The 27850-nt window shown below is 38.4% G+C and overlaps 1 protein-coding gene across 1 annotated transcript in view; it reads right to left on the reverse strand.

The window, feature by feature from the left end:
• LOC126456464 (uncharacterized) overlaps positions 1 to 27850 on the reverse strand; it is a 119529-nt gene that overhangs the window by 73972 nt on the left and 17707 nt on the right. The window contains exon 2 of the mRNA XM_050092215.1: positions 9795 to 9895. The gene's annotated coding sequence lies outside the window, so the exon portion shown is untranslated. The remainder of the gene's footprint in view (positions 1 to 9794; positions 9896 to 27850) is intronic.

The following is a 27850-nucleotide window of genomic DNA, read 5'->3' on the forward strand; positions in this document are numbered from 1 at the left end:
GAGTGTGGGCCAACAGCTTCAGGAGAAATTAGGGACAGAGTACCAGGTCACAAGTTTTGTGAAACCAAGTGCTAACCTTAGCCAGGGGACAAAACATTTAGGTCAGCTATGCAAGGACTTTGAAAAGGAAGATCAGGTAATTATAGTTGGGGAAGTAGGAAACAGCCTGGTTATGAATCCAAGATTTAGTATTAGGAGTGACCTGGATAAAACAGGAGCAGAAACTGGGCACAGGAATGTGGGGTTTGTGGAGGTCTTTCAGCGCCATGATCAGACCTGGGTAAACACTGCTGTAAGGCGTATTAACACTGAGCTGAACAGAATGCTCCAGACACCGGCAAAGTCTCACATGAGTGTTGTTCCAGCTGATGCTATTGGTAGGTGGCCTGCACCTTAACAGGAAGGGGAAATATAAGGTAGCTTCCCTATTAACAGGTACTGTAAGGGGGGCCGCAGTCACACAAGGGGTGATCCCTGTGGTTATTGGGACCAGGCAGACAGGTTTTTTAGCTTAAAGCCAAATTCCAGACAGACAACAACCAAGGAAAATAGAAGAAAAGAAACTTCATGCACAGCAAATAGGGTAAAGCTAAGGGCGTTATCAACTTACTTCACCAAAATATCAGGGAAATAAAAAATTAAGTAGATGAGCTGATAATGTGTTTAGATGATCTCAAAAATAAGAATGAGCACCATGCAACTGTGGGGATCCAAAATGTCAGTATAAATGGGTATAATTTAGCATCTTACACTTGTAGATCTAGTATGGTTAAAGGAGGAGTTACCATTTTCATAAAACAAGGGTATAAATACAGAACTGTTGAAGTAAGCAAATTTTGTGCTGATCAGCACTTTGAGGTTTGTGCATGTGAACTTCAGCTAGATAATGTTGTGTTGATACTAGCAACAGGGTACAGGTCTCCACTAGGAGATTGGGAGCTATTCATAAAAAAGTTTGACTCCTTATTCTGCTGTCTGTCAGACAAAAAGAAGAAGTTATTCATCTGTAGTGATTTCAATGTTAACTTTCTAAGCAATTCTGATATGAAGAGTGAACTATAAGTGTTGTTAACAACATATAACTTAGAATCAGTGATCAATTTCCCTACACGTATAGCTCAGGACAGTAGTACTCTAATAGATAATGTATTTGTACAGTAAGAGGATGTACAACAAACACATGCTTTCCCTGTGGTAAATGAATTATCTGACCATGAAGCACAACTGATTAACTTACAAAACCTAACAGGGCATACACTTGAGAAACCATTAAGTAAAAGTATGAGGGTGCTCCACCCGGTATCTATAGATCACTTCAGAGAAAGTTTAGGAAATTTAAACTTGGGAGATGTATATAATGAGCCAAATGCTAATGATAAATGCAGCATATTTCTTGATAAATTTATATCCCTTTTTGAACATTATTTTCCAAAGAAAATTACTAAATGTAACACCACAAACTTTTCAAAGAAACTTTGGATTACTACTGGTATTAAAGTGTCTTCAGAAAGAAAAAGAAAACTGTATGAGGCAGCAAGAACTAGTAAAGAGCCAGAAGTAGTTTTATACTATAAAAATTATTGTAACATACTGAGAAAAGTTGTAAGGAAATCAAGAAATACATATGTTAGAGAAGAAATTAACAACTCCAGCAATAAAATCAAATCAATATGGAAGGTTGTTAGAAGGGAGACAGGAAAAGTAACCACTGGGGTAGGTAGTATTACTATTAAAGAGAATGAGACCATCTTAACCAACAGTACACAGGTAGCCAATGTATTTAACAATCACTTCTTAAGTGTAGGAGAAAAAATTGGTGAGAATAGTTCAAAAGAAAAAGCCAGTTTTAAAAAATTTTAGTCAGATTAAGTTTCATCTAACGACCTCTTGTGAAATAAGGAAAATTATTAAATCTTAGAAAAATAAATGTTCTGTTGGGGTAGATGACATATCTAACATGTAATTAAAACAATGTGGAGCAATTACAACTGATGTTTTGGATCACATACGTAATGCATCACTGACTCAGGGTATTTTTCCATACAGGTTAAAATATGCCATTGTCAGGCCTCTCCACAAAAAGGGGGAAACCACAGATGTCAATAATTAGTGGCCAGTATCCTTGCTTATAGCATTTTCAAACATTTTTGAGAAAGTAATGTGCTCAAGAGTGATTAGCCATCGCAACAGTAATGGGATACTTAGTAAATCACAGTTCGGATTTCAGAAATGCTGTTCCACTGAGACAGCAATATACAATTTCACTGTCCACATAATAGAGTCTTTAAATAGTAAAATGTCACCAGTAGGAATATTCTGTGACTTATCCAAAGCATTTGATTGAGGGAACCATGACATTATGTTAAGGAAATTACAATTCTATGGTATAAATGGAACAGCATATGAATGATTTAACTCATATCTACGTAACAGGAAGCAAAAAGTCTCTTTATATGCTTCAAGTGATTCAAAGGAGTTTGCCACTTGATCTAATTGGGGAGAAATTACATTAGGTGTTCCACAAGGTTCGATCATGGGTCCCCTCCTGTTCTTGATATATGTGAATGACCTCCCTTCTTATGTGAAACAAGATGCTGAACTGACACTATTTGCTGATAATACAAGCATAATTATTAATCCAGAAAAAGAAAGTCCGATAGAAAATGATACAAATAAGGTCTTTGGAAAAGTCATTAATTGGTTTTCTGCGAATCGGCTTGCTCTGAACTTTGAAAAAACACAGTACAGCCAATTTTCTGCTGCAAAAAGTATAATTCCTTCAATAATCATAACACATCAAAAGAAGTCAGTAACCAGGGTAGAGCATACTAAGGTTTTGGGTGTACATATAGATGAGAATCTTAATTGGAAAAGTCATATTTTGGATCTCCTAAATCAACTAGGTTCAGCAACTTTTGCAATCAGAATAATTGCCAATTTTGAGGCTGTAGAAATTAGTAAGCTAACATACTTTGCATACTTCCACTCTCTGATGTCATACGGAATAATACTCTGGGGCAACTCAACACTTAGGCAAAAGGTATTCACTGCTCAAAAGAAAGTAGTTAGAATAATGTGTGGGTTTCACAGTCGCACATCTTGTAGGGATCTGTTTAAAAGGTTAGGTATTCTTACAACTGCTTCACAGTACATTTATTCAGTAATGAAATTTTTTCTCAACAACATGGACCAGTTCAAAATCAACAGCGACATTCATGATTACAATACCAGAAAAAAGAAAGACCTACACTATCCTTTACTTAACCTATCTTTGGCACAGAAAGGGGTATAATATGCCGCTATAAAACTTTTTGATAAATTACCAGATGAAATAAAATGTCTGACAGACAGCAGTAATAGTTTCAAAAACAAATTGAAATCATACCTCCTTGAAAACTCCCTCTATACCATAGATGAATTCTTGCATATGAGTAAATAAATCTGGAGATATAATATATGCATTTTGTGCCATTTAAGGGAATGGGATAGATAATAGAAATATTTAGGTATAAGGCTATAATGAAAAAAAAAACTTGTTTCCTGTGCGCATTTCTTGTGCATTTGACACGTTCCACATCATAACGGTTCTTCCGTGCTATTGATCAATGGAACACGTAACTAACTAACTAACTAACTGAGGTTGCTACTCAACCTGAGTTATTTGCTCGCCAGGTTTCTATTTCTTGAGGATAGTGTGTTTCACCCATGAATTTCACACAAGAAGGTGTATTTTATGCAAGAAATCAGGTGATAAACAGTTGATATAGATATATTTTTTTCTTGTGTTGTCTGTCTCACAAACATGATATGACACTCATCAAGTATCAGCACAATAGGATCATCACCAGATAGCTTCACAAAGTTCACAAAATTGTCAAACCGCTTAGTAAAAATATGAGTCTGAATCCAGCTATTTGGGTTACAAGGCAAAGTTGCAATGCAGCAGAATGGGACAGTATTAAACAAAGAGTATCATTCCATACATATGGAAGACTATGATAGTATCATGTAGTGTTCACACAAAATTATATAAGAGGAAAAGGTTAAAGTGTAACATCACTAGCCTACTGTATTAATGGAAACTAGTTAACCTGAGATGAAACTAACGCAGTTTTTGTAAATTTATGGAGATATTGTGTTACATATACATTACAGAGCCAAAGAAACTTGTGCAAATGCCCAATATTGTGTAGGGCCATTGTGAACATGCAGAACTGCCACAACGTGATGTGGTATGGACTAAACTAATTTGTGAAATAGTGCTGGAAGGAACTGACACCATGAATCCTGCAGGGCTGTCCATAAATCTGTAAGAGTATGAGGGGGTGGAAATCTCTTCTGGACAGCACATTGCAAGGCATCCCAGATATGCTCAATAATGTTCACGTTGGGAAGTTTGGTAGCCAGTGGAAGTGTTTAAACTCAGAAAAGTGTTCCTGGAGCTACTCTGCAGCAATTCTGGACATGTGGGGCATCACATTTTCTTGCTGGAATTGCCCAAGTCTGTCAGAATGCACAATGGACATGAATGGATGCAGTTGATCAGACAGGGTTCTTACATGTGTGTCACCTATCAGTGTCATATCCAGATGTATCAGGGGTCTCATATCACTCCAACTGAACATGCCCCACACCAGTACAGAGACTCCACCAGCTTGAATAATCCTCTGCTGACATGTAGGGTCCATGCATTCATGAGGCTGTCTCCATACACGTACGTGTCCATCCACTTGATACAATTTGAAATGAGACTCGTCCGACCAGGCAACAAGTTTCCAGTCATCAACAGTCCAATGTTGGTATTGACAGGACCAGGTGAGACATAAAGCTTTGTGTCATTCAGTCATCAAAGGTACACAAGTGGGCCTTCAGCTCCAAAAGCCCATATAAATGATGTTTTGTTGAATGTTTCACATGCTGACACTTCTTGATGGACCAGCACTGAAATCGGCAGCAATTTGCAGAATGGTTATACTTCTGTCATGTTGAACAGTTCTCTTCAGTTGTCATTTGTGCTTTTCTTGCAGGATCCTTTTCCAGCCACAGCAATGTCAGAGATTTTATGTTTTACCAGCTTCCTGATATTCATGGTACACTCATGAAATGGACATACACGAAAATTCCCACTTCATCGCTACCCCAAAAATGCTGTGTCCCATCGCTTAAGCGCTGACTATAACACCACGTTCAAACTCACTTAAATCTTGATAACCTGCCATTGTACCAGTAGTAACTGATCTAACAACTGTGACAGACAGTTGTTGTCTTATATAGGTGATGTCGACTGCAGCATCATATTCCATCTGTTTACATACCTCTGTATTTGAATAAGCGTGCCTATACCAGTTTCTTTGGCGCTTCAGTGTATGTCAAACACAATGTAAACATAAGGCCAAATTATCATTTGTGGAATTTTTGTGTGGAAGAGTAATAGTAACAACAACAGAGCCCACTGGAAAGACATAGGATTTGTGTTAGGAACAAAAGTTATATTGCAGCTGTAAAGTAATTAACAGAAATAGTTAGTACATTCATGAAATTTTACTATAAAAACTGTGACGTTTTGACATGAAATTTTAAGAAGGAAATGTGGTATTCTGACATACTAACTGTTTCAGAAATATTGTCATGACTTGTAAATCTAAAATCCATAACCAGTTCTATGCAAGGATATAAATATCAATTCTAAATTGAATTATGTTCAGTTTAAACAATACATGATATGACTTTGTACTTGGAACTTACACAAGCAGCAACAGTGGTAGCTGAACTGAGTTAGTATTTCTTCAGTTTTAGCATCAATCTTACATCAGTTTTTAGGCACCATACTCATGTGTTATGCTATACTACACTATATTATGACAGTTTTACTTGTGTTGTGCTGCAATAAATATAACTCAAAATAATTTTGTATATTTTGACTGTGTTATTTTCTGGTGAACTTGATGCAAACTGCCTGAATATTATATAAAATTGAAACCAGATGACATTTTAGCTGGAAGAAATACACCAACCTAACCTGAATTACATACTTCAATCATCTCTTTGACAGTTAGCAAGTTAAGTAATTGAAATGTAGCCACTAAAGCTGGTTATGTTTTAAAGTTACCCTAACATATGGCATTGTCATGTGTTAGGATACCCATGGTATTGTATATTAGAAATAAGTCTTCCTATGCTAGAAATCTAGTATCAAAGTTACACTGCCTTGTTTGAAAGGCAATACATTACAGTGAATGAAAGAGTACATTGTGAAGAATATAATCATATGAATATTATTGCAAGAGTTACTGAGCTTCAGGTATTAAAGCCATATTAGCACATGCACCCAAAAAAATTTGTAAGTCAACACTTCTAAAATAAAGGGTACTCGACAATAACCAGCTCTGTAATGGTCTTACTTTCACAGCTCTATACCTCAGGTACTCTGAGAACTATTATATGTTCTGATACCCTCCTAACAGAACTGAATTCAGTCAGAATCTAGCTTTCTCACATTTGTGATGTCTCCCGTAGTAGAATAGCCGTTATGTTGGATAGTTAAACTTATGATTTATAGCATATCTGTATATTCAAAAATCATTTTCAATAACAATATTATATTTTCAGTAAATTAAAAACAATATCAAATCAGAACATAAATAGTCATTTTCTCAAATTAAATTCTAATTGGAGTAAGGCAAAGAGTATTGTATTCTGTCACCTGGCCCCTGTAGTTTCATACCTGCAGAGCACTGACATTACTGTGTTGTATTTTCCTTGCAAATTGTGAAGAAACAAACTACAATTTATGTTGGAAAACCATATTCTACACTTCTCCTTTCAACTGGAATGTCATGAGATTTCATACCTGCTTATCTCTTTCGGACCATTACACATGTCCAACCAAATTTTAATAAATATTGTCTGACAGAATTCAACAATATTATTCAGACCCATTATGTTGGTCAGTTGAACTTATCTTTCCCAACACATTAGTAAATTTACTTCAAGACCAAAATTTATGAGCTCCTTCTGTTGCATCTGCTTCCCTATCTCTCTGCTACTTCTGTGAACAGTTTTATGCATGCAGACAAAACTATCTATTTGGCAACTTAATTTGGACCTGAGTGTTTTCGAAATTGAGAGTGAGAGCGAATTTTAGGTTCCTGAATAACAGGGCAAAAGGATTGCTTTTGAGCTTGGCCCTTACATTTGAATGCGTGATTCAATAAAAATTATACTGTTAGCAGTTTCATCATTTAAAAGAACTGAATAATTATTTGATTAGATACTCCCTCCTTGCAACATGAGCTTCACAAAAGATAAAATTTTCCTAGAAATCTGATTGGTCTAAAATCACTTACTCCTCAACATAATAATATTCTCTCTCATATACAACAAATGCCCTTAACATTACTTCAATTAATTTTGTTTAAAGTGTTGGGAGTTTTTTGGTGCAGTCTTTTTAGTTTTAGTTCATCTCTTAAAGACCTCAAATAATGTGCGTGAGTGTTGTACTCATCCATAAAGAAGAATTATCACAGAAAGGCAGTTGGTCCCTACCTCTATGGGCATGTAAAATATGGCCAGACAGAGGAACTGAATTCTGGTTTAATGAATGATGATCAGGCAATCTGAAAAGAAGCCACCCAGATAGTGATGCTAACAGCTCTTTTGGGCTACATCTATCGCTGCCAGTCAAATGACTAAACGTTTTGCAGTCACTGACCACGTCCTATACTTCCAAGTATAATACTTAATTGATATTAAGTTTTGATGTTAAGTATAGTGCATCTTGCTGCTATGAAAAAATGTAACTTGGGCATTAATGGGGCAAAAGTATTGTCACAAACTGTGAAGTGTTTGTACATACCAAGAATGCCTGACATGGGATGTAGTCATTTTCCAAATGAATAGTTTTGTTTTGTAAACTGTACACTCAATTCTTAGCTATGAGAATCTTTTCTGAAATCCACAAATAACAAAGACAGCTTTAAAACAGCAGAAAAGGGCCATAAGAGTAATAACTGAAAGTAGTAGCTGGGCTCATTAAAAGAAACTGTTTAAAAATATATAACCTTATTGCTCCAAGAGAGTTCATCCACCAAACTGTTGTGCACATCAGGAAAAACAATAGTAAATACAACACAAATGGTTTCACAAATGATCTTGGAACAAGAACCAATTTTGATTTATATTTACTAATAAGAGTCAAACAAAGTCTGAGTATCATATTCTATCAGGGATTAAAATTGTATAACAATATTCCAAAGGAGATGAAAGAAATAACTAAAATACATTTATTTAAAAAGGTAGTCAAAACATACCTCTTAGATAATGCATACTATGCAATTAAAGATTATTTAGAGAACTCCCAATAAGGGCTGATAAAAATTTAAAAAGTGACTGATAGTGCATAGTATTAATGTCTTATCATCCTTCTGAGATCAACTTCTCACTCATCATAAAAGAGTACTGACAGTCTTTCAGACATTCAGAATGGAAGACATGGAAATGTAAAAGGGGTTTGGTACCATGATTATTGCCCTAAAGTCATCTGCAAGTGAGTGAGGTATTTGCAGTGAAAACTATGAAAAGAATAAATGAACAGTATGTAATTATTTTCATGTTGCTAAATTAACTTATTCTTAGTATATGCAAACATAAGACACTGTTACAGTATGCATAATAGAATGCAGTAGTGCATTTGCTAAGAATTTAGCCTTACATTTGGCCTGATGGTTCTATGAAATTTATCTAAATCACTTCAGGCAGATAAAACAATGGTTCCTTCAACAAGGCAACAGATGACCACCTGTGCTCTCCTCAATAAACGCGTGTTTATATTGATATGTCACTATGTATGACTGATATTTGCCAGTATTAAGTGGACAGATTCACTATCGCTGTAAAATGGTCCTTTGATGAATATATTACTAACATTTTATGAAAAAACAATCTACATAACATTTTATTTAACTGTTACATCCAGTTTTGGCCACTTCTTCAGATTTTGAACCAGAGTAAAGAGAACATCTGAATTATTTGCAATAATATATAAAAGGGATAAATACATAAACGTACAAGGCTATGTAGTATAGCATTTTATACCAGAAGTGTCAGCAAATCTGTATTGTTACAACTGAGAAGACACAAAAAGCCCTGTGATTATATGTGACAGTATGTCAGAGACTAGGCATTACTATTTCATTACAGTGGTAGCACCAAATTATGTACATATTTATGGGTCATGTTGCATTACTGGTACATTAACTACAAATGCTAAAATATGACTGAAACGACCTGTGTCAAAACATAGTAATTTTAAAAATGGAGCAACCATTTTACAGTACAGTATGGTAGTATGATTATCAAGAAAGTCTAAAATACTACACATATTGATTTTTAGAATAAAGAATTCTATTAATTTCATGATTGGAGATATGATTTATTCTGACAGACATTTTCCTATCCTATTTTCACTGTGAGCACTCCGAATGACACTAGTGCTACTTGCATATATTTCATTATGTTCAGTGCCAGAGAGAAACTGAAAGAATTTCCTTACATTCATGCACTACATTCACTACTATAAAATGTAAGTTATAATTCCTTATATTTAATTTTATACTAGAATTACTTATTAAGAAGTATACGCTACATTTATGACCAGTGTCATAAACTAGAATTGCCAAATATGACAAAAACAGAATCACAACTTCTCTTCAACATAAAAAGATGTATCGCTTCCAGTTCAAAGGAATATCACCAATCACAATAGAACATGAGAATAGAGTTTTACAAACACTTACGAGAGATTCAGTCTTTTTGCAATAAAATTCCACAGTTCTCCAGCAGGAAAGAGCTCATTAATTAGTCCATCTTCATTTATTGTCAACTGCGATCCATCAATCTGAAGAAATAATCAAGGAGAATTTTTTTCTGATAAGTTAATACTGTCACAATTTCATGGAAGATAATTTAAAAAATTATGTGATACTTGTTTGTAAAAGTGAACAAAGAATGCACTGATGAATTATTTGAATAAGTGTCCCTGAAGAAATTTATATGAGAGCTTAAGTGGTATTTCTGACTTTACAACAAACACACAATATAAAATTTGTAATAATATTCAATATTTTTTACAGTCAAAGACTGGTAACACATTTTTGATGAAGATGACTCTCAGCAAGTATGTGTCAGGCTTCCCAAATGCCCAATAAGTCATGAATGAAGGATACCATGAAATTTGGTATTACAGAGGTTCAAAAATTAATTGGAAGAGTGGGACTTCACACACTGATCTGATTGCTTCAATGTCCTTCACTCTTTTCTATCATATGAAGTTTCTAGAATAATACTGTATCAAAACCATGTGCTAATTTCATGGGAATATTCTACACTATTTTCTTTGCAAAATCTTAATGTTTCAAGATATATTCCCTAACAAAATTGAATATACTGCACCTATCAAAGTATTTATTTGAAACAAAAAAATTTAATATGGACTAATATTATAAACACCATTTGAAAAGTAGTTCTTGCCAATTAGGTATCATTAACTTCCATAAAAATCTCTATAGAGAAATCCTACAAGATCTAACAGATGAATAAGTTCTACAACAAATGGGAACCTGTTTGTACAGGGTGTCTGAAAAGACTTTCCCTGATTGCATAAATTGATAACTCAGGCTAGAAGTAAGATACAAATATGAAACTTCTGTCGAATTGTTTACAACTATCAAAGTTTTTTTTCTGTTTTAGGTTCACAGTATGTAAGTAGTGGATGAGAGTCAGTGCCCAAGAAGCCAATCAGGAGAAGGCACAGTGTGTCCTGTGGTACCATGAGACACAATCACCAACCACAGTGCAGAGACACTTCCAGACAACATTTGGAAGAAATCCACCTGATGTCAAGAGTATTAACACCTGGTATGAGAAGTTCAAGAACACAGGATTGGTTGCTGACCTTCAAGGTCTGGTCGACCAAGAACCTCAGCAGACAGGGTGGAAGCTGTAAGGCAGTCTTTTCTGCGAAGTCTGAAGAAATCGGTGCGCAGGGCCTCATGTGAATTACAGATGCCAAAAAGCTCTCTCCATGACATTTTACACAAACATTTATTGTTTCGTGCATACAAAGTGCAAATCGTTCAGGCCTTGTTGCTCCATGACAGTACACGTCGATATGACTTTGCGGTCGAAATGCTATCACGTATTGAGGCCGATGATGGTTATCTCAGACGAATTGCCTTTTCCGACGAAGCGACCTTTTTTGTCAGTGGCGTAGTGAATCGTCATTATGTGCACATTTGGGGTTCACAAACCCCTGGCGAGGTCATGGAGTGCACCAGAGGCAGTCCAAAGGTGAATGTTTGGTGTGAGCTATTGCACGATCGAATTATCGGGCCATTCTTCTTTGCTGAGGCTACCATCACATCTGCAGTGTATCTGGACATGTTGCAACTGTATGCTGTTCCTCAGCTGCTTCGGTATCACCCCAATGTCTTGTTTCAGCAAGACAGTGCACCGCCTCATTGGGGTTTGGACGTCCGTGCCTATCTCGATATGACCTTTCCTGGGCGATGGATTGGTCGTGATGGGCCAATGGTTTGGCCTCCACCCTCTCCTGAAATAACCCCATTAGACTTCTTTTTATGGGGTTATGTCAAGGACAAGGTCTACCGAACACACGTACCAGATCTTGAAACGCTGCAGCAACGGATAACCACAGTCGCTGAATCGATCCCTCCAGTGATGTTGGCTAATGTGTGGACGGAAATTGAATATCACCTAGATGTGATATGTGCTACCAAGGGTGCTCATGTGGAAGTTTACTGATGTGTGAAAAAAACTTTGGTAGTTTGTAAACAATTAGACACCAGTTTAATATTTGTATCTTACTTCTAGCCTGAGTTATCAATTTATGTAATCAGGGAAAGACTTTTCGGACACCCTGTATATTCTGAGACCTTTTCAAAGTCTTTGATTATAAATTCAGATTTGGAAATTGAAATATTATTCCATTATTGAATTTCTTTTACATGTAAGGTGACTGACAGATATCAGAGATTCACTTTAAAAAATTACACCACATGATTAATACTAAACTTACAATGAGGAATTAAAAACAATCAACAAGGTTCTGCATCAGTTGCCCTCCAGCACTTAACCTACATAAATTACCTTCCAGTGACTTTGCAGTATAGCTAAAAAATTGTAATAGTTAATGATAAGGATATGACTCAAGAATTCAAATGACATCATTGTAGACACAAGCCTTAACATAGCTGGACAATCCTTGCAACTTCAACACAACTTCACTACACTCCACTCACAGCACTGATCTATGTTAGCTAATCAATGTATTTCCATTCATACCCTCATAAACTGATCTTTGGTATTCTTTGACATTGGCTTCAGACCGCAGTCAGTGGACTTGTCTATGTGCTGTTAGTAGACATTGGCTATCTCAACAAGTGTTCTTCAGTGCACATTTAAGATACTAACAGGACTATATTGAACTATTTTCATTTTTGTTAGAACAGCTTCAGGTGTTCCATCTGCACACTACTTTCTTGAACTCTGCCACCACTGTTCCTAAGAATCTTTTTGAAGTACACTATGGTGCCTGCAGTTGTTAATTTTTGCTTATTTCCATACTATTGCAGAATTTTGGCATTTATCCACAGTTCTTTTGGTCAGTGAACATGTGCAAGGTCCAGACAGAATATTGATGGCGAGAGGGAGCCCATTATTCAAACAGGCAGTTATGTAATTGCCTGTGAGTTGCCTCAACAAAGAGCAGTGAATGAGGACCCCTATAGGTACTTCCCATTTCAGCACTATGTCATCACTTGCTGCTCTTGTAACTATGTTGCCTGTGACTAATTTGGAGTTACATACACTAGTCACCAGGCTTTTATAGCCACTCCTCGAAGTTGCTGAGCATCACAAGCTGGTCCCAACCACGGCTAACAAATACTGCTATTGACCTGCTCAAATGTAACAGGTGTGGACACCCATCCACAGTGGTGGCATTGGCATTTGAATGTCTTGCTGTCTATGGATAGAAAACTATTAGTCTTGGGTTATACTGTAGAGTGTATGGAAATTTCATGATCATGATTATGTGCTAGAAATCATCCACCAAACCTGAGATCCCAGGCAACTGAGCTAAGCTGTCAGCATCCTTGCTAAAGCCTCTGCTGCCACCACATGCAGTGTTGCAGAAGCTTTGGCTGATGCTCAACAGTATTATCTGCAGTGAGCAGTTACCTTGTCCATCAACAAAACATTTTTTCAAAGCCAATTTTATTTTGCCAGTCCTGTATAATACAAAGCTGTACTAGTTATCTTATGTTTTACTATTGATTGTGGTCAATTTTAGACCATCCACTAGTCACAAAACCTATTCAACTGTGTACACCATAACTGCAATGCCTACTCACTATGAAATACTCTGTTACATTATGACATCTGTCACATTCAATATGTATTCTGTTTTGCAATGCAAACATCAGAGATAATTTTAACTGTCTGCAACTCTACTATACTGCAGCTTATGCATTTCCCAGTGCAACATGGGATATTAAGACTTAGGTAGTCACCATAATACACTGATGAGTCAAAACATTATAACCACCTGCTTAAATAGCATTTTGGTCCACCTCTGGAACACAATATATCTTTGATTCTGTGCAACAAGGACTCAACAAGTAAGTTATCAGACATGTGTGACACCAGACGTTTATGCCAAGGTCACACAATTCCCATCAATTAGAAGCTGGTGGTTTGAGGGCACAGAGCTGGCACCCAATGTCATCACATATGCGTTCTTTATGGTTCAGCTCAGCCCATTTTGCTGGCCAAGGCACCATGAGTTCCCTACCACGCTCCTCAAACCACTGAAGCATGATTCTGGCCTTGTGACATGGGTTGTTATCCTGCTGCAAAATGTCATTGCCATTGTGAATGAAGTAATATATGAGATCCCCAATTGTGTTTATACAGTCCACAGGTGTTATTATTTCTACAGGTCCCTTGAAAGCCCGGGTGAATGTGCCCCATAGCATAACACTGCCATCACTAGCCTGCACCCATGGCATGACGCATGTTCCATGCAGACATTCACCTGGATGGCAGTGTATCCGCTTATGACCAATGATAAGAAATGTGATTCATTCGAGCAGACAACACATTCCTATTGATTAGCAGACCAATCTCAATGATCCTGTGCCAACTGAAATTGTAACTGTTGAGTATGGGTTTTCTATCAATGCTGATGAAATCCTGGATAGAAATAACCAACGTTTAGAATCAAACACTTTATTCAAGCACAGTCACATGAAAATGTAGCACAGCATTGGGGAAAAAAACCAGTCTCTACATTTTCCAATGCTCACTGAATCCAAAGAAGTACTCCTCATTCCAGAGTCATTGGCAGTTAACGGTAGCCACAGAGCCCTCCTCCCCCCCCCCCCCCCCCCCCCTTCCCCCCTGGGAGTGTGGACACGAAATGAGCATTGCCAAATACAAGTGTGTTGTAGGCCACTCAACAGGTGTTGGCTGATTGTGCAAGGTAGCATGAACACCCATGCTGTAACTGGTCCAAATGGAAGGCATGGGTGGATCGTTTCCAATGGAGTCATTGAGATCCATGCAGGGTGCACTAGATAAGGTACAGTTCACCATCCAGTAAGAAGGAAGGACCAGTCAACCTGCACATGTGAACTGGACTGGCATGGGAGGTGGCAGTGTCAGGGGAGCAGCGAAGAACAGGAAACATATCTCGAGCATCCCACTGGTGCTGAGTGTCACTGTTATTCCAGCCACATCCATCTCACCTGGAAGGGGGCTTTGCACAAAACGGTTACATGTGAAGTGGGTGTGGCCTCAGGTAAAGTGTCCCTCACATGAAGGATGAAGAGTGACCCACCTTGGAACTGTAAGGAAAGCTCATCATATGGGCACCCAGAAGTGTTGACAGGGAGAAGGGGAGGGGGGGGGGGGGACATTGTAGCTTTGGAGAAACACTAGAACGTATTGGGGGAACTGCAGGCCACAGCATTTGTGATGATGTAATGTCACACGCAATGTGTGGTTGAACTGGGGACAGCAGATTGTCATATGTTGAGTCTGAGTGAGGCAAGGAAGGGAGATCATCACACACAATCACTGAGATACTGATGGGCAAATGCTCAACACACACTAGATCTGGTAGGTGTACAGCCAGGGGGGGTGGTATGTGTGGGTTCAGACCCATCACACGAAAGTGGAGAACTTGACTTTAGAAATTGTGGGCCAGATTTCTCAATCGTCCAAGCTGGTTTAATGTTCTGAAGTGAAACTGTCTGGTGCTGGCTGTTAATGAGGATGTCCATGAGTGCCAATACCAGATGCAGGCCAGAGTAAAGAGGCTGTAGTGTCAGTTTGACTGTCATCCTGTAACAAAATAAACTTGCATCAGTCGAGGGCCGAATGCAAGAAAATCGGGATACAGGTATGTGGTCCCAGGTTATGCGGGTATATGCAATCAGACTTGATTGACAAGAGTGAGTAGGTCAGACAGGTTGATGGTTCCAGCATCATTGATGAACTCATATGACAGGTCTAATGTCTTACCATACAGGATATTGGCAAGTGATGCCTGAAGATCTGTCTTATAAGTCAAGAGGATTCTGAACAGGACCCAGGGAAGGGCTTCCAACCACTCGCCATTGTTGCACATGTGAGCCACTGTCAGAATCCTGTGCCAGCGCTTGATGAGCCCAATGCTCTGAGAGTGTTACGCTGTGGTGCAAAATTTATCCATACCACAAAGCATGCAGACTTTGTTAAATATCAGTGATTCAAACTGCCTACCCTGATCAGTGGCGATGGATGTAGTGCACCCAAATCTAGCTATCCAGGAAAATACAAATTCTCATGTTACAGAATCTTCCATAAAATCCACAAGAGTGATCACCTCTACCCACTGTGTAACAGAGATGATGATGAACAAGATATATCTGAAACCAACAGACATGGGCAACAGCCTGACAAAGTCACAGTGCACATGTCAGAAATGGCCTCTTGGGATCTCAAATTTGCCTGAGAGGGGCTACATATGTCAGCCGGTTTCACTGTGCTGACAAGGCACAGAGGTAGGAGCAAATACATGGGAGTCCTTCTTCATGCCTCATTGATGAGCACTCATTGATGAGCCACAAAGTAGCTATAATGCCAGAGTGTGAAAGATTATGCACAGCAGCAAAAAATTGGTGGCGTAAAGCAACCAGGGAAATAGTGCAAACAAATCCATGGACATATTGCACCATAATGGCCTGACCGAACCTGGTATGTTGCAAAAACTATCTGTAGGGAAGTGGAAGAGGCCTGACATAGGTTCTGAAGCTTGATATCATTGTCCTGTAAGTGAGCTAGTTTGGAAAAATTAATAAAAGATGAAACAGTATTGACGCATGACAGATAATCAGCCACTATATTTTCTGAGCCATGGATATATTGGATGTCCGACATGCACTGACGGGTGAGGTCCATCTGCCAAAACCTACATGGAGAAAGGACATTGGCAGGATTTGCGAATAGTGTCCATGTGGCTACAATTATCCATGAAAATTATGTTCCTTCCTTCAAGGTCTGTGCAGAAATATTTGACAGCCTTGTACACAAAAAGAAGTTCCTTGTTGAAAGCCAATCACTGTCATTGAACCGTAGACAACTTTTTGGAAAAGAATGAAGTGGCTGATTTGTGTCACAATGTGCTGTTGAAGGACTGCACCTAGAGCAGAATCACTTGCATCTGCCATAATGGAGAAGCAAGCATCTGGCAAGAAGTGGGCAAGAGTGACAGTATATTCTAAAGCTGTCAACATCAGTGGATGCTACTTCTCTGAAATCTCACACAGTCCGCACCCTACCAACACTGCCACAAGCTCTGCCTCCAGGTCATTTACCAAATCTGCTGCCGATACAAATGGACAACCCCCCTGACAGGGTTTACCTTGGTGGACAACTTGTAGGACATACATGGTATCATAGGCAATGACACACATTTGGTTCATTTGGTGGACCATTTGCATGACAATCCCAATCTTATTATTGATTTGTTGTTAAGCCCACTCAAACATACTGAATCTGCTTATGCTCGTCCACTCCTCGTCGAACATCTTTCACGCATGCTAGTATTTTCAATCCATAGCATCATTTACAACAAGAGTTTAGGTGACAAAACCACTTCCACCTGTGTGTCACCTCCTTGCTCAGGTCATGACAGAGGTCATGCCAGACTTAGCACTCTGGGCTTTGTAGTTAGTTAAACTGTTGCAGGAATTACAATAATAATTTCTTGCCCATACCTCATCATCATCCAAGGATAAACTATAGTTGGCTGACCAGGCATATGCCATTATCCCTCGTGCAGTGCAGCATCTGCTACTGAGATTGGTACACTCATCTTGAGCAACACAATGAACCGCAGTCACCTAGCAGCCAGCAATGGAAAACACCAGCTGCTTCTCACCAAACTTCACTGACTACAGCCCAGCCAACATGGGTCCCCCCTCCATTCCGCTCTCCCACAGTGGTGGGAGGCGTAGCGGTCCCAGCTGACCCATGTACAGCCCCCCATCCACTATACTGGTTCCACACAACTTTTGGGGACGCTGCCCACAACTGACGACCACCCTGTGCATTCCCAAATCCTTCACACAGGCTGCAGTAGGCAGCAGACTTACAAAGATGATAAAGAGTGGCTACAGATGTTGTATTCTGTTTGGTCCTCTACTCCATGATGCTGTCTGTACATTGCTCACATCATCATTTCCTTGTCGACACTGGACCTAATGTTAGTTTTGTCTCACTCTCATTCACTCTAGGGGATGTGATACCAACCAAACTTTTCCTTCGAGGCAAATAAATCAACACTTCACATCAACAGCATCATCATGTTACCTATTAAATTAATATCTGATGAACCGTTGATGTGATCCCTTCATGTGGCATTTCTGTTACGTGCACCTAGATGATGTCTGACAGTTTCAGATGTACCTTTTCCATCACTGACCATGTTACACAGTGGGTGGAGGTGATCCCTCTTGTTGATATTACGGCAGATTCTGTAGCATGAGAATTTGTATCTTCCTGGCTAGCTAGATTCTGGCGTCCTGCATCCATCACTGCTCATCAGGGTAGGTAGTTCAAATCACTGTTATCGAACAAACTCTGCCTTCTTTATGGTGTGGATAAATTTTGCACTACAGCATACCACCCTCAGAGCAATGGGCTGTTGAGGGTTGGCACAGTGCTCTGATAGCAGCCCTCATGTGGCACAATGGTTAATAGTTCAGTGTTTGTTTGTAAATGTGGGTTTTCTATCGATGCTGTTGAGTCCCTGGATAGAAATAACAAACACTCTTTATTCATGCACAATTACATGAAAATATGCACACCATGCAAAAACAAACAGAATCTCAGTGTTTTCCATAGCTCACTCAATCCAGAGACAGAGCATTCCTCACTCCCGAGTCATTGGCAATTGATGATCATCACAATGATGTTGTTGGATCAACATGAAAACACAGAAAACATATAGCCACTTTACTATTGAAGGGATGTGGAAAGTAATTTTTAAGGTGTTTCTAAAGACAGATATTTCATGTTCCAATATTTCTGAAATGGTTGGCTTTGCAGTATCTTTGCTTCAGTTGAGAGAGTTTTTCTAATAATGGGAAAGTTTGGTCTGCAGAAAGGGGTAGACTTTCATGAAACATCTGCTAAATGTTAAAATTAATTCAGAATTTTGTTGTTGCAAATTTTGTTAGGCATTAAAAAAAATAAACCATTTCCAAAAAAAGTCAGGCCTAGTGAAAATATTACTGCATAAATCAAGTTAAATGTTTCTGTAAACTGTTCATGCTTTTATGTCATTTCAAGAGTATATCCTGGGTTGGACCCAAAAAAATATGCTAATATGTCTTTGTTTTGACCCAAAAATCTATGGCAAGCCTAAGTAGCTGATACCCACTGTCAGGTTATGGTGTATACAGTGTCAACTTCTGGTGTAGTATTGCAGTTTTAAGATCCAGTAACTGAGTAACTGACCACCATGATCTCACCCAACAATATGTGGGGTGATGGCATCACCCTGTCAACTGAGTATAGCACTGGGGTAATGACAGTCACTATATGTCAACTTGCCATATTTGCACCTCAATAACACCTACTGCAAATACACACTATAAGCTAATGCTGTAGCAATACAGTTTTAAGATACAGTGGCTGACACCTGTTGCACATACACTGTGTGAACTACTGGTGTTAGAACACTGTCTTAAGATCCCTCTGCACATAAAAAACTGGTGTTAGAATACAGTTTTAAGATTCAATAGCTGATGCCAACTGTCAGGTTATAATGCAAGAATACTATTTCAGTTCTGAAGGCCTATTTGTTTGTATCAACTATCATGTGGATCATCACTGTAGTTTCCATTGTACAATAGCATAAGTTATGCTATAAGTTCAGAAGATGACAAATGTTTTGTAAATGGGGCAATTTGTCACCATTTTTGCTAGAATATTGTGACATACAGTGCAGTTTGTTACAATTTTGCTGTAACATAGCGATATGTGGAGTAGGTGGTCACAATTTTGCTGTATGTCGTAACTTGTTACAATTTTGTTAAAATATGTTGATGTATTGGGAAATCTGCTACAATTTTACTGTAACATAGTGATCTATGGGGAATTTGGCTTTGAATTTGCTGTGTCATAGTTATGTATGGGGAAATTTGTAACAGTTTTGTTATAACGTGGGGTCATTTGTTATAGTTTTGCTATAAGATGGAAATGTACGGAGAATAAAATGTCATGTAATCTCCATTGTATGATGGCATAAGTTAAGTTTATCAGAAGAAGATAAATGTATATCCTACAAGATAAACATAATACCCTAACATGGGGTCACTATTATATTTGTCTGACTTCGAAAAATAGTTAAAAACATAGCAACCCCTATTTCTTACCTATACAAATGTGTATTAGTACTGTTCAGTATTTGATTTCATTGATTTTTCATATAGTTTGCTCTGTGTTACAGTTCATTTACTTTGGTAAAAAGATTAAACCATCTAATAAACAAGTGCTCTTTAAGCTGTAAGTTACATCTAAAGCAGTGCCAGTGTTTGTTTTCTAATGTTACCAAACACACCTCTGAGTATTTTCGTTTCAATAAATGCATAGTACATTGTCTGAATTAAGCTCGTTAACTAAACTTTAAGTAACATCAGTAGTACAAATAAGCAAACCACGCATATTTTGATAAGTAATGCAAACAATTGAAGTGCAGAAATATTTAATTTGAGGGTCCATTGTGCCTTGCAAAGTATGGTATAACAGTCAAACAGTAATCACTGGCATGGGGGAGTGTCTCACGACAGTAAAATTCCTGGCTGCAATGAATTTTTGGAATCGAGACCAGCATCCTGTGACTAGCTGCTTTTCATATTAATACAAGTAATGTTGAAAATCATTGAGAAAGGTTGGCCTATGTGATTCAGCCACGTATTCAACATTCCTTTGATAGCTCTGGTTGTTTTCTTTTGCCACAGGAATACTGTAAGTGTTCAGCATAGTTTCCACAGAGACTAATACAAAGAAGAAAATGTTAACAGAAGAAAGTGTAGCATGTATGCAAGTGTCTTTCACTTACAATGGTTTCTAATTTCCGAAGTATGAAACCACTTATAATAGCTTGCTTTATATCTGCTGAATGTGTGCCTACTATGTCAATTAGAGATCTATCTGTATGACTAGGTCTGATCAAGCAAACTTATTAACTCTATCACCGAGTTTGTGATGGTAAATGCATATAGCATCCACATTAATGGCATTTATGTGAAAAAAATTAAGACTACCTATTATGCCTACTTTCTCTTCCACATTAAATATAGGGACTTATTCTGGGGTAATTTGGCAGTAGCTAAGCAGATTTTTAGAATACAAAAATAGTTCATAAGAATCACAAAGGATATAAACCTAGAAACTCCTGTAAGTCCTTGTTTAAGAGTTTAGATTTTCTATGTTTATCATGTTTTTACATAATGGAGATGCAAGGAATAGCAGACTATTTAAACAGTGACAATCAACACTATAGCAATGGGTTGTTATGATCATCAGTCCAAAGACCACCTCAATGCAGCTCTCCATACTACTATATTCCATGAAAGGCTCTTAATCTCTGAATAACTACTGTAACCTACATGATTTTGAACCTGCTTAGTATATTCATCTCTTTAACAGCATAAGCTATATAAAAAATAAGTAAAGAACATGTGCAGCCAGGTGTTCTCTGAAGCTGAATGGGTGTGGTCATCTAATCAATTTTCCAGTCCAAAATGTCAGTGCAGACAGACGTTTTACTGGTACGAGACATTCCCATTGGCAGTATACTTTAATTCGAAAGATATCAGTAGTGCAAATAATCAAGCCATGTGTATTTTTAATGACTGAGCTACAACAGTAGCGCCATGTGTGGTTTGTACTTGAAATCTTTATGTACTATGTTTTGAAAAATAATTTTGTTTTAATGCAAAGATCGAATTTTTGTTGGTAATCAGAAATGTGTAATGCACATGTTATAATAAGCAACTTGCATGTGTTTTGCATTCGAAATCTGTATTTATTTGACAATTAATATTCTTTTGGTGCAAACAACATATTTTTGAGATACTGAGCTTTCCTCTCTGTGCATAGAACCTTGTCTGTCATTGTCTTCAACCATGTTTATGTTCATATGTACAGCATTACAAAGTTATATACACACGAAAAAAAGTTTTGCATCACCTTGGTTCAGAGAGTTCCAGAACCTGTACAGAAAATTGGAATAGAGATCAACATGAACATCATTTCCGCCCTTTTCATTGCTCATGTGGTACCACCACACGGCGAGACCTTCAGAGATGATGGTCCACATTGCTGTACACACTGGTACCTCTAATACTCATAGCACGTCCTCTTGCATTGATGCATGCCTGTATTCGTCGTGGTATACTGTCCACAAGTTCATCAAGGCACTGTTGGTCCAGATTGTCCCACTCCTCAATGGCGATTCGGCATAGATCCTGCAGAATGGTTGGTGGGTCAAGTCATCCATAAACAGCCCTTTTCAATCCATCCCAGGCAGGTTTGATAGGGTTCATGTCTGGAGAACATGCTGGCCACTCTAGTCGACTGATGTCGTTATCCTGAAGGAAGTCACTCACAAGATGTGCATGATGGGGGCGCAAATTGTCATCCATGAAGATGAATGCCTTGCCAATACGCCTCTGATATGATTGCTTTATCGATCGGAGGATGGCATTCATGTATTGTACAGCTGTATAGCACCTACCATGACCATCAGAGGAGTATGTTGGCCCCACGTAATGCCACTCCAAAACAGCAGGGAACCTCCACCTTGCTGCACTCGCTGCACAGTGTGTCTAGGGCATTCATCCTGACCAGGTTGCCTCCAAACACATCCCTGACGATTGTCTGGTTGCAGGCATACGTGACACTCATCGATGAACAGAATGTGATGCCAATCCTGAGCAGTCCATTCGGCATATTGTTGCGCCCACCTGTACCACGCTGCATGGTGTCGTGGTAGCAAAGATGGACCAAGCCATGGACATTGGGAGTGAAGTTGCGCATCATACAGCCTATTGCGCATAATTTGAGTCCTAACACAATGTCCTGTGGCTGCACAAAAAGCATTATTCAACATGGTGGTGTTGCTGTCAGGGTTCCTCAGAGCCAAAATTCATAGGTAGCAGTCGTCCACTGCAGTAGTAGTCCTTGGGTGGCCTGGGCAAGGCATGTCATCGACTGTTCCTGTCTCTCTGGATCTCCTTCATGTTCGAACAACATCGCTTTGGTTCATTCCGAGACACTTGAACACTTCTCTTGTTAGAGCCCATTCTGGCACAAAGTAACAATGCGAACACGATCAAACCACAGTATTGACTGTCTAGGCATCATTGAACTACAGACAACACGAGCCGTGTAACTCCTTCCTGGTGGAATGACTGGAACTGATCAGCTGTCAGACTCCCTCCGTCTAATAGGCGCTGTTCATGCATGGTTGTTTACATCTTTGGTCGGGGTAAGTGACATCTCTGAACAGTCAAAGAACTGTGTCTGTTACACAATATCCACAGTCAATGTCTATCTTCAGCAGTTCTGAGAACCAGGATGATGCAAAACTTTTTGTGGTGTGTGTATTTGGGTATTATAAAAATTTGCAACTTAAGTGATATAACCCTGATAAGATTTTGTCAAAATGCATCATTTTTACTGCACATTGTTGCTCTAAGCCCTAAGGTGTCAGAAATGTGATGTTGGTGTACAGAACACCTATGAAACGTAACTGCATGTATTTTCAGATTCAAAAGTAATTAAGATAGCTTTTTTAGTTGGGCAACAATGTCAATCATATTTTTCTAATTTAGGACATGGATTATTATCTTGTTTCCCCCCCCCCCCTCCCCCACTAAAATTGTGCTTGGCCAAGTGAAGTAATACTGAAAAACCTTAGGTAATGGTAGTTTGATGTGTATACCACCAATAATGTAGCCTCAGATTGAAATTTTTAGGAATTTTGATAAATGTTACAGACACTTTACGGCCTTGGCACCAACTGATAAATGTTGCAGCCTTGCACAAAAGTTCATTTTTGTACCACCAGTGTAACATAACCTCAAGTAGGCTTAGATTAAATGTAATATAATGTGATGTTAGTCAGTCAGTGTCACTGATTGTACTTTTCTACTGAAGGATGTCAGGTACTCGTAGTTCACTCTTTGTACCACATTCCCTCAAGAAAGCTTGTGATCAAACATGCCAATCCCATTTCTGTACTTTGACAGATACTGTAGAAGTGGAGATAACATCACGACAAGGGACACATACACTGTGTGTGTCATTGACACCTTTTTCTCCTCTAAAATTGCGCTTGGTTGTGTTTGTTCACTTAGGCCTAGGACGGAATGACAACTGCCTGGTTAGCAAGTTATTTTAACAAAGCACATATGTTTTGCATAGATAAAGGACAATTCAGATGTGGAAACACTTTAAGTTACTCTTTGATTTAATTTGGACATGGAAAAAGACATTGTGACAGTTGACATACTTTTGTCTTGCTGATATATTTTCCATATATACTTTAGATATGGAATTTATGCCCATTATGTATTTTTAATAAATAATGTAGATGGTTTGGCTACATTCAGAAAACTTCTGGACATGGCACAAAATTCAGGTGTGTGTGTGTGTGTGTGTGTGTGTGTGTGTGTGTGTGTGTGTGTGAGTGTGAGTGTGTGTGTGTGTGTGTGTGTGTGTGTGTTCACGTAACATTAAGTTTCCTGCTTACGTCAAAAGCTGCTGGTGACCACACTGAAATTATTTGTCAAGCTGCTGTCCTTGTTCAACATAAAAACAAGTTCACATCTTGCAATGAATGTTTGTGCTCTATAAATTTCTTCTGTACATTCATATTTTCGATAAATAATACAATCATGGAAATAATGTGAGCCAACATCTTTACTCTTTCTGATGCTGGTTGTGCACACATACGAGAAAATTTACTGATGAGCCAAAATTTTGGGATCTTGCAGATTTTTTGACATTAAAATAGTGTAAGTTACACCTTATCACATAACTTTTGATGCTGTGTGAACACATGTGAGATGAAATTTGCTGACAAGGCACAAATTTAGGTACAGTTTTTGACTCAAACATTTCTTTTTTATAAATAGATTTGAACATGATGGGTACATACTGATGGACTGTTTCGATTTAATGACTAGTAAAATGCTGGGGTGTAATTGGCTGTTTTGTTTTAATGGCTAGTAAAATAATTGTCTGTGACTGGAGAAGGGGGCTTAGCGTGAGATATGTGGAGAGTGCAGGGGTTGCGTTGGGCATGGTTCCATAATGTACTCAAGGTCATTGATGGCATCATGCTTTGGCCCCTATTGCTGCGTGACCTTCGGCTGATAGTTCAACGTCAAAGAGTGCCAAATAGTAAGGTAGTCATGCTGCTTTTACAGACTGTACACAAGTTTTTCTGTGTACGATTACTTACGCATTCCTTCAGTCAAGAAATCTGCTATTATAGAATGTTTTGCTTTTTTGCAAAGCTTTGCAGCACAATATTGATGAGGTTGTGCCCTTCTGTCGTCACTTCATTTGTCAATTATCAAATTTGCAGTATATGATCCTATGTTTGAGGTTTCGATGTTCTTTCTTATTCCGTGCAACACCTAACCGACAAAGTAAAAATTAATAATTATGAAGCCTGAGGCGAGTTTAAGTCCATAAAATTGATTTTTTACATTACCGGAAGATTATTCAGATCGCAAATGCTTCCGAGTATTTTCCAGGCTAAAATCGCTGGATTTCCCTGACGCAATGGCAAAACAGTTATTGCTTTTGCCTGCAGCCTATTGCGGTTTGCATTTGGAAGCTGATAACATCTCTGCCAGTTGTCAGGGATCACCTAACGCTGGTTCAACTATAATATTCTTTATAATCCGCTATTGCCTGGTGATAATGAGGTGAATACAAGACTGCTCACTTCCAGGCCCAGATCTATGGGGGAGGGAGGGCAAACTGGTGTTATCTGTCCCGGGCGACAATGTCAGGAGGCGCCAAATTCATATTCTCGTATTTCGCAAAGCGCCTAGTACCGAGTGCACGTTGATCTATCCATTATTCATATTATTTTGAAATGCATCCCCGTTGGGCTTTGAAAACTTTTGAACCGATTCTAAGCTGATTTCTGAACGAATTATAAGTTGATTTTTGAATGCATGCATAGTGTACGTGTTGTCCCTGCCAGGGAAGCCCACGCCACATCTAGAAATAAGAACCTTCCCCGCAGACAAAAGGGGAAGAGGCTATTACGAGCTGAGCCAGATAAATCCGAACGGGGGAATGCCAATCACTGTTTGTTTCTGTGGTTGATTGGGTGTGCGAATGATCAGCGTTGTTATAATTATTAGCGAAATCCATAAATTTAAAATACCAGAGTGGAAATAAAGGACTAACAAGAATAACAGGCAAGAAAGATTACGTATTATCTTCTTGGTGTAACCAACAAAATGAAATTTTGACAGGAAATTTTCGCCAAAGCGCTACACTATTAATGACCATTTGTAAAGTCCTCGTTTAGCAGCCGAGTTCTATTCTCGGAATAGCGCGGAAAACGCGTTTTACGAACACGTAATGACGCCTAACCGGAGAATAAACGTGGGATAACTGAACCGGTGATCCTGGCAGGTTGATGTAGTTAAGCGCAAAATAAGTTTTGACAACGGCAGAGATAGTTGCAGAATTAAGAGATGACAAGATTGTTTGTTAGAACGAGGAACGAGAAGAAATGGGGGCATCACACAAATTATGTGCAAGAATACGTCGATTCCAAATTTATATAAAAATTTCATACTACTACTTTTCGATCTCATGTTTGAGAAACTGCGGCATATGAATGAAATGTGAAATTATTTCCTATCATAAAACTTTTTGCTTGTGGCAGGCCTAATAGGTATTTGATAGTGGTACTTCGTGAGTTATATTATGTCGTGTTATTTATATAAATGTGGTAGATAAAAATGACCATTTGTGCCAAAACAGTCTCGCTTATTTGGCGAGTGTTACGATTGCTGCAATATTAGAAAGGCCTATTTCGTTTTATCTACGACAAAATAGACGTAATCGTTCGAGAAACCACACTAGTCTTGGGTTTTATTCGAATTAACAGCTTTTCCAGTATTAGACAACAACATTTTGATTTTTCATGCAGCAAAACATTTGGCGAACTTTGATGATATTATAGATTCTTTCGCAGAAAGGAAACCACGCTGTTTAAGGCTGTAGCAAGATTAAAGAGAATGAAGTGGTGGAACCTAAGCATTGAATAAAAGTGTACTGCCTTGCTTGTCACTTGTCTTTACTTGTTTTATGTTTCCTTTATTTAATTTTATGTCAACTAGAGAGAAAGTTATTAGCTAAAAGATAATAAAGAGTGCAAATTTTCTGAAGAGCTCTTCTTCTCTCGGCACCCAGTACTAATTGCGAGCCTTTAAAACAAAATAAAAAAAGGTGTTGGATGTCAGACCGGCCGACTGGGAGCAGGAGAGGCACCACAGGACATTTTAGTTTCCACTTTGCTCAATACAGGTTTGATGGCTTCCATTAGAAAATATACACGTTTGTATTCCACAGAGGGACATGCGATAGAAGAATGCCGTGTGAAGGGGCGTGACAATGCACTTTGGCACGCCTAAGACCAAATAACATGTCTTACATTTCCTCGAACACATTATATTTATTTATTGAGTCATTTGACCATATGTAGTAAAGTGTACAGGATGATATTGGACTTATTACTAAGTTCAAAATGATACATATTTGAATAATCATTTTTCAACATGCTACCAATTTTAATAGTTGTAGTTATTACAATGATACAGTGTTACAAATTACAGTAGCTTTAGTTCTTAACAGTTATTCTGGTCCAAGTATTCCTTTTATATAGCAAGGTCTTCAGAAAGATGTGCGCTACAAAATGAATTTTTTTTTTTTTTTTTTACGGTCTATGTCAAACTCTTGAAGTGAAAGAGGGGGAGGGCACTATCAAGTTTTTGCCCCGGTTCGGCAATATCGTAGATCCAGGGCTGCTTACATCCTTACTGCAACAGTCATAATAAACGACAACACCGTATGTTCTTAGATATGCCTTTCCTTTGATCCATTCTGACACAATTTTGCAGTTATAGCAGGAGCCATAACTAAACCTTATAATTTGATAAAAATGCACCGGCTCCCTGCG

This window comes from Schistocerca serialis, chromosome 2 (assembly GCF_023864345.2).
Source record: "Schistocerca serialis cubense isolate TAMUIC-IGC-003099 chromosome 2, iqSchSeri2.2, whole genome shotgun sequence".
NCBI classification, from domain to species: Eukaryota; Metazoa; Arthropoda; class Insecta; order Orthoptera; family Acrididae; genus Schistocerca; species Schistocerca serialis.